This window comes from Rutidosis leptorrhynchoides, chromosome 2, assembly GCF_046630445.1.
Source record: "Rutidosis leptorrhynchoides isolate AG116_Rl617_1_P2 chromosome 2, CSIRO_AGI_Rlap_v1, whole genome shotgun sequence".
In the NCBI taxonomy this organism is placed as follows: domain Eukaryota; kingdom Viridiplantae; phylum Streptophyta; class Magnoliopsida; order Asterales; family Asteraceae; genus Rutidosis; species Rutidosis leptorrhynchoides.
In genome coordinates, this window is record NC_092334.1 from 429,710,877 (window position 1) to 429,720,154 (window position 9,278).

The following is a 9,278-nucleotide window of genomic DNA, read 5'->3' on the forward strand; positions in this document are numbered from 1 at the left end:
TGCAGAATGAAAGGGGTGAATCTTCATCCCAAGCCCGCAATGCTCCTGCTGAGAATTTGGAACAACAGGAGGTGGATAACTACTACAAGCAGGATATACCTCATCCAGTCATGACCTTTTCTGATATGCACTTGGAAGAATTGCACCCGAACCTGAGATTTGACAGACTTTGGATAGATTATCCAAAATATCAAAGTGGTTTGCATACTCTTCATTCTAAGGTTGTTGAGGTACCAAGGGTCATAGAATGGGGACCCTTAGAAGCTGTAGAATTGGCCGGGCCAATTAGGGAATTACTTGTACAGAGGTATGGTAATTCTTCTTTTAATGACTGGGTACGTTTATTCACCATGCGTAGACCTGTATATAAAGTATGGTGTGAAGAATTATTATGTAGTATAGAGTTGAATGATCGGGTAGCTAGTTTAACTGATCGTTCTTTTATTAGATTTTTGTTAGGCGGTTCGATGCGCCACATGTCTTTACTGGACATGGCTCAGGCTTTACGTATATATACACCTGAGGAGTTAGCGTCTGCCGATTGTAGAGGATTGATACTAAACGGTAGAAAGATAGATGAAAATTTTGATACACACGATGTGTGGAGTCAAATGACAAGCCATCACCGTTTTAAAGGGGGAAATTACTCTTATTTGGATATAGATAGAGCCGAATTAAGAGTGATACATAGGTTTTTAGCTAATTCGATTACACAAAGGGGTAAGAACAAGTAAAAAGTAAATGAACAGGATTTGTTTTACCATATGTGTATTCGAGACCCACAAAGCGCTGTAAGTATACCATATTGTGTGGGTTATTATTTATCAGCTATGGTTCGGGGGATGCGACCGCATAGCATAATAGGAGGTGGTATTTTTATTACTTTGATTGGTGAATATCTCGGTGTGGATATAAGTCTGGGGGGATTATTAGTAGAAGAACCAGAACCCCGCGATACTATAGGTTTAAATGTATACCATGGTGCGAAAGTTTTGAAGAGGCGAAATAACGCCGCAGTACGATACCATGGTAGACATCCACAGGTGGAGAGAAACCAACAGCAAGGTAATGTAGGAGGGGGGAATGAGATGCAAGAAATGCAAAGGTTTATAGCTTCTCAGGAATACGAAAATGCTAGACAGAGAGCATTTGAAGATTGGCAAGTTCATCAGAACCAAATCATAGCTCATTGCCAACATATAGGTAGAAACTATATTCCTACACCGAAACCCATCTTCCCTCCCTGGTCTATAGAGATGCAGCCACCGTATCCTACGTATGACCCTGTCGAAGCATTCTATAGCACCTATGGTTATGCCTGGAACCCCTATTGGTACCAATATCATCCTTAGTTTACTTATTATTTTTTTTTATTTTGTAATTTGTAATTATTGATACGTTTAATACTTTTGTTAATATTGTAATCATTTTTATAATTATCTAACTTTTATTCTTAGATTTTAATAATTTTTGAATGTGGGGTAATATACCAAACTTCAAAAATATGTATATATGTTTGCAGTTTATCTTATGTACACAACAGGGTAAAACAACGCATTTTCAAAGACTGGCATTAAGTTCAGCAAAAGCAACTAATTTTGACGACAAGATGCAAAATATATGTGAAATAACAACAAGACGGAATGAACAAATGATGTGCACCATTTATCATTCAGCAAACAAACGCCAATATATTTGGAAACTTTGGTAAAATTTAATCATTTTCACACAAATCACCCTCAATAATTTAAATTGTTACTGATTTCTTGCAAATGAGGGCATTGCAAGATCTTAAGTGTGGGAAGGGGTTAAATTCTTTCGGATTTTAAAATTTTTATCTTAAACACTTGGTTACCATTAAAAATACTAGTAAAGCAGTAGTTGTATTAGAATCTAATGCTCTCTGATAATAAAGAACAGCCCTGGTCTTATATACTGACTACCCAATTTTAGTAAAATTTTTCAAAATTTTCAATTAAATGAACTAAAAATCATGTTTATACATATTTATGAACGATAAAACTAGGTTTTAACACCGAAATTATTGTTACCTCAAAAAGGACATAAATTGAGAAACAAACCAAAATGTTAAAATTCATTTAAAATGGAATAGAGGACGATAAAAAGGAAAATAAAAGCGAAGTGTGGGAAAATTTACCAAGTTATCTTAAACATATGTCACATATATCTGTAACAAATAACTGAAAATACTTTTGCTTTGGACTAAACTAAACTGTTTTTACCCGATGAAAGAAAAGAAGAGATGGATCTACACGATGAATCAATTCCATCATTAAAAGGAAGTAAAGTCTTCCGAAAAAGAAACGCGCTTCTTGATTTAGGTCATGAAGTTGTCGTTCAGACCAGCTGTAGGTTGACGAAAAATCTAGAAAAGTCATCTCTAAAATCAGCAGGAAATCCACGGACCTCACAATCAAACAGGGTCGCCATGTGGTCAGATTTATTCTAACCATGAGAAGGATTTATCTTGTAAAATGGGGGGGCACCATGCAAATTAGCTGGATAAGACTAATGAATCAGATCCCCAGAAAGGATAATCTCCTTAAAGATTAAAAATCAGCTTTTAAGACTGATATTACTCAATCCTAGAGATTGACCTTAAAGATTGAGAATTACAAACTCATGGAATTCAATGATATCTAAACTCGAGCTTGAACGAGAAAATATTTTGATCAAAATTACAAACCGATTTGTTTTCTGAAAACCCTATTTTTAATGCGTTCATTACCATTGAACGTAAAATCCTAGGAATTCACCTGGAATTCATTAGGTCACCTGAACCAAATCGGGTGTCAACCGTAAGAACGGTGGTTGCATAGCATGGTCAAAGACAGGACCTTGTGCCAGATCGAAAAATTATAAGGGTGAGCTTTACTATTGCTCCTACCAAGGATAGTAATTGCGTCCGACACGTTATAGACCATAATTAAAAGCATGTCAGGGGACATTGCCTTAACAGTTGCTTGTTCAACGCTTTCCTTTACAACCGGACGGTAGTTTACCGAAAGGTAATATACGGGACAAGTAAACTGGACGTGTTGCTTTCCAAATACAAGGTTAGCAAGTGGGTGACACAAAACCGCAAGTTTTGAGCTAAAATTTTCAAATCTGAAACCCACCAAACCCACAAAAATATTTTGCAAACACCGGTAAAGGGTTATTCCGGAAAACTTATCTAGGGTAAAAACTAGATTTAATTTTCAAAAGATCAAATGTTTTCATAAAGATCCAATTTCCTTAATGGATCTAAATTTTTATAGTCATGTGGGACTGTAAACCATATCGTTACTACCATTGTTTATATCGCCGTATAGAAATCACTGATGTACAAAGTGTGAAGAATAAAGAAGTGATTCTTGTATTTCAAGACGATATTGCTTGAGGACAAGCAACGCTCAAGTGTGGGAATATTTGATAATGCTAAAAACGAACATATATTTCATAGCATTATTCCTCAAGAAAGACAAGCTTTTAGTTGCAATTGTTCTATTTACAAGTGATATTCGTTTAAATAATAAAAGGTGAAGACAAAAGACAGATTCGACGAATTGAAGATGCAAACGACCAAAAAGCTCAAAAGAACAAAAGACAATCAAAGAGGTTCCAATTATTGATAAGAAACGTCTCGAAATTACAAGAGTACAAGATTCAAAACGCAAAGTACAAAATATAAAATTGTACGCAAGGACGTTCGAAAATCCGGAACCGGGACCAGAGTCAACTCTTAACGCTCGACGCAACGGACTAAAAATTACAAGTTAACTATGTATATAAATATAATATAATATATAATTAATTATATTAATTATATATATATTATATATATATATATTATAAACCGTCGGTAAACAAAGAGCCAAACTCCTCTGAGCTGTAAAAGTAACCTCCGCGACTCGCGGAGTTTGAAGGCAAAATTGGCCGCGAGTCGCGGAGCCCCAAAATGAAAAACTGCCTATAAAGCCAACCGAATTCTGATCGCAAAAATAATCTTTTTCTTCCTCATTCATACGTAAAATTTATATTTATATTTATAATTTATATTTTAATTTTAATTATAATTCTAATAATAAGGGTATGTTAGCGAATGTTGTAAGGGTGTAAGTCGAAATTCTGTCCGTGTAACGCTACGCTATTTTTAATCATTGTAAGTTATGTTCAACCTTTTTACATTAATGTCTCGTAGCTAAGTTATTATTATGCTTATTTAAAACGAAGTAATCATGATGTTGGGCTAATTACTAAAATTGGGTAATTGGGCTTTGTACCATAATTGGAGTTTGGACAAAAGAACGACACTTGTGGAAATTAGACTATGGGCTATTAATGGGCTTTATATTTGTTTAACTAAATGATAGTTTGTTAATGTTAATATAAAGATTTACAATTGGGCGTCCCTATAAATTACCATATACACTCGATCTGACACGATGGGCGGGGTATTTATATGTACGAATAATCGTTCATTTAACCGGACACGGGAATGGATTAATAGCCACTAGAATAATTAAAACAGGGGTGAAATTACATTCAAGGGTAATTGGTGTAATTGTTAACAAAGTAGTAAAACCTTGGTTTACACGCAGTCGATAACCTGGTGTATTCATTAAACAAAGTATTAAAACCTTGTTACAATTCGAATCCCCAATTAGTTGGAATGTTTAACTTCGGGTATAAGAATAATTTGACGAGGACACTCGCACTTTATATTTATGACTGATGGACTGTTATGGACAAAAACCAGACGGACATATTAAATAATCCAGGACAAAGGACAATTAACCCATGGGCATAAAACTAAAATCAACACGTCGAACATCATGATTACGGAAGTTTAAATAAGCATAATTCTTTTATTTCATATTTAATTTCCTTTATTTTATATTTAATTGCACTTCTAATTATCGCATTTTTATTGTTATTTTATTTAATTGCACTTTTAATTATCGTACTCTTTAATTATCGCAAGTTTATTTTATCGCACTTTTATTGCAATTTCATTATCGTTATTTATTTTACGCTTTAAATTAAGTCTTTTATTTATTTAATATTTTACATTTGGTTTTAACTGCGACTAAAGTTTTAAAATCGACAAACCGGTCATTAAACGGTAAAAACCCCCCTTTATAATAATAATATTACTTATATATATATTTGTATTTTTATAAAAGTAAACTAATATAGCGTTGAGCTTTGTTTAAAAAAAGATTCCCTGTGGAACGAACCGGACTTACTAAAAACTACACTACTTTACGATTAGGTACACTGCCTATAAGTGTTGTAGCAAGGTTTAAGTATATCCATTCTATAAATAAATAAATATCTTGTGTAAAATTGTATCGTATTTAATAGTATTTCCTAGTAAAATATAAACTATTTCGTATACCTTAGCTTTGACATCAGATATTTATAATAGAACATACGAGAATATCTTAGAATTTCTAATATCAAAGGATGATGAATAAGATTTGTCTGTGAAGGTTTAGAATGAGAAATAAGATGTTTGCTAACGATTTCAGCAGGCACAGAATCATTTGGATTCTTTGAAGACAAACTTATTCTTTGTGATTGTCCACGCTTTCTTCATAGTTTCACATAATCCGCTTTTCGGTACTAAATTTTCTATCGAGCGTTCCTAACACTCCTTTCTTTATCATCAAACTTTTGGCCATTAAGATCATCTACAACATGCTGCTTCGTCAGCATTTTCAAAGTTAACTGATCTGGGTCATCGGTTATCAAACCGAGGTAGTTTCAAGAGAATTGTGTTTTTAGAATGATTAATCGCTGATGGTAATATTGTGGAATATAAAAGGTTCCCCAGTAACAATAAAGAGTACGCATATATATCGCGGTTATAATAAAGTTGTTTCGGATGAAAAGTCGGAGTTGACTTGCTGGAGCTGTGACAAAATTAGCTACTTTGGAAAGGGATTGCAAAACGATCTTCGGTAATAACAATGTCAAAGGAACTAGAACAGATACGTGTCAAACGTTTACTCAGTTTTCGAGGGTTTTTCAGGTGCATAACTATATGCATCAATCTTTTCTTCCGTAGATGGTTGGTTTATCCTCTCGATTGAGGTGTTTTTAAGATTCATGATAGATTTGAACGCTGATTGTAATCGTCGAGATACAATGAGGTTTAAGATGAAATCAAGTGGCAATCTTGAAGAAATGTTTAGTTTCGTATGTTATAATCAATATTTTAATTCATTTTAATTGTCCAATGTCATTAGTCCACAGTCGATAGTCCACAGTAACAGTCCAATAATTCATATATAGTTTAATATATAATATACGCATTAATTAATACGTGTCGTGACCCGTATACCTCTCAGACTCGATCACAACTCAAACTATATATATTATTGTAGAATCAACCTCAACCCTGTATAGAGAACTTAATCATTACTGCATATAGAGTGTCTATGGCGATTCCAAATAATATATATAGATGCATCGATATGATATGTCAAAACATTGTATACGTGTCCCGATATTTAAAGTGCGTAAAATAATTACAGAAATTAAATGACGATAAATAAAAGTGCGATAATTAAATTACGATAAATAAACTACGATAAATAAAAAGTAATCAGTTAGCTAGGAACAGTTAGCTGGAACAGTTAACGTGGATTCTTAACAAAAAATTTCATAGTTAATTTGTTTGTTTCTAACAGATTTTATTTTGTCATATGTTTTCTTCATATGCCACTTGTTGGATTCTAGGAAGTCAAAATCCAAATATGAAATTGAATGAAAATGGTTATTCTGCGGTGAACGGATACGTATATCGGTGGTTGTAAGTAGGATAGTAAATGACTGTTGAATCAGCTTCGACGAATGTACAATGTAACTTATTAAGATGAAATCTAATTATTCCTCGGGTATTACCTACCCGTTAAAAAAAAAAATTTCACCATTAATATTTTGTACAAAAGAACTTTTAATTACAATCTTTATGAAAACATATATACATATATATTTTCTTCAGATGAAATCATGAATTTAATGAGTTAATATGATATTAATCTCATTTGCTTTTCGGTTTAATGGTATATAGTATTTCTTTTAAGCTTTAATATTTTTAGACTCAACTTTTAATTTTTAGTTTTTAGTTCCTTTTTAAGTTTCGACGCGCTACTTTCTTATTTTTATTTTTCGACGCCTATTATTTTTCGACCTTTTATTTTTCGACGTTTTTCGACGCGCTCTTTTTCTTTCTTATTTCTCGCCATTCTAGTTTTAGGACATAGAATTTTCTACTTCTTCTCTAAATTTCTTTAAATTACGAAAATTTATTTTAAGTGGTTAAATTGATAGACATCAAAATTTTCTGGTTCGTAGTAATAGTTAGATTTGTACATGGACTGGGTTATTGGAGCCAAATAGTACTCAATTATATTGAGACCAAACGAATCCTGCCCCTCTGCTGCATCTTTTGGCTATTCGAAACGTGGGCAAAATTAGAAAAGTCTATTAATTTGATAACTTATATAGTTTTTCTTATTTTTATAACTAATAGGATATTCAGTGAATGCACCGAGCAAAACGTTCACCACCTTTTGTACGATCACCACCTGTAACTCGATCAAGACATCTAGCAAATATTGTCGCCGGTTGATTTTTCTTTAGAATCGTCATCCAGTCGACCAAGTACTCCAATTCAAATTTCCGATTATCCATTTTTTGAACCCGACCTCACAATTGAGAATCCGGAGAATATTCAGGGACGATTTTGAGATCCTGAGCCATTAATCTTTCCTCCAGAACCACCAAAGCATTCAAACAGAGATTGTTGAGGAACCAACCATTAAATCAGAATCCTCTAGTGATTCAGATTCAACAAATTCAATCATGGAGAATCTGGAACCTCTAAGTATGGAAGACCGAATGAGAGCTAAACGCACTGGCCAAGGTCACGCAATTACTCATCCAGACATTAATGCGCCAGATTATGAAATCAAAGGACAAATTCTACATATGGTGACTAATCAATGCCAATTTAGTGGTGCGCCGAAGGAAGATCCAAATGAACATCTTCATACCTTTAATAGGATCTGCACTCTATTTAAAATAAGAGAAGTGGAGGATGAACAGATATATCTCATGTTATTTCCCTGGACTTTAAAGGGAGAAGCCAAAGATTGGTTAGAATCATTACCTGAAGGGGCAATTGATACATGGGACGTTTTAGTTGAAAAATTTCTTAAACAATTATTTCCGGCATCTAAAGCCGTAAGACTTCAAGGAGAAATTGTTACGTTCACACAGAAACCAAATGAAACTCTATATGAAGCATGGACAAGATTTGGAAAATTATTGGGAGGATGTCCGCAACATGGTTTAGACACCTGTCAAATAGTACAAATATTCTACCAAGGATGCGACATCACTACAAGGAAAGACATAGACATAGCAGCTGGTGGTTCCATTATGAAGAAAACAGAAACTGATGCTTATAAAATTATTGATAACACTGCTTTCCACTCACATGAGTGGCACCAAGAAAAAGATATCGTTAGATCATCTAAAGCAGCTAGAGCCGATTCTAGCCATGACTTAGATTCTATTTCTGCAAAGATAGATGCTGTCGAGAGATGAATGGAAAAGATGACTAAAGATATTCACTCAATACGAATTAGTTGTGAGCAGTGTGGAGGACCACATTTGACAAAAGATTGTCTTAGTATTGAACTAACAATGGAACAAAGAGAGAATGTTTCATACATAAACCAAAGGCCTGGAAATAATTATCAGAATAATTATCAACCGCCAAGACCGATTTACATCCAAAACCAGAATTATAACCGAAATGTTCCATACAACAACCAACAAGGTCCTAGTAATCAACAAGTATCCAATAATACTTACAATCAGCAAAGACCTATTTTTTAAAACAAACCACCACAAACCGATGATAAAAAGCCAAATTTAGAAGATATGATGACGAAGCTAGTTGAATCTCAAATGCAGTTTTTCACATCTCAGAAACAAACCAATGAACAAAATGCTCAAGCATTTAGAAATCAACAAGCTTCTATTCAAAATTTGTAACAAGAAGTAAGTAACCTAGCAAGGTTAATAGGTGAAAGAAAACCGGGAAGTCTACCTAGTGATACAAATGCTAACCCCCGGAATGAAACAGCTAAAGCCATTACCACAAGAAGTGGTATTATACTTAAACCACCTGAAATACCTGTAATTTCTGAGTAAACTATTCCTACTCCACAAGAACCACAACCTGAACAAGATAA

At 33.8% G+C, this 9,278-nt stretch overlaps 1 non-coding gene across 1 annotated transcript; it reads right to left on the reverse strand.

Annotated features, from left to right (window-relative positions):
* Positions 1 to 8,262: 8,262 nt before the first annotated feature.
* LOC139895383 (small nucleolar RNA R71) lies at positions 8,263 to 8,369 on the reverse strand. The gene has a single exon (XR_011775837.1). It is a non-coding gene; the product is annotated as a small nucleolar RNA R71 (small nucleolar RNA).
* Positions 8,370 to 9,278: the final 909 nt, after the last annotated feature.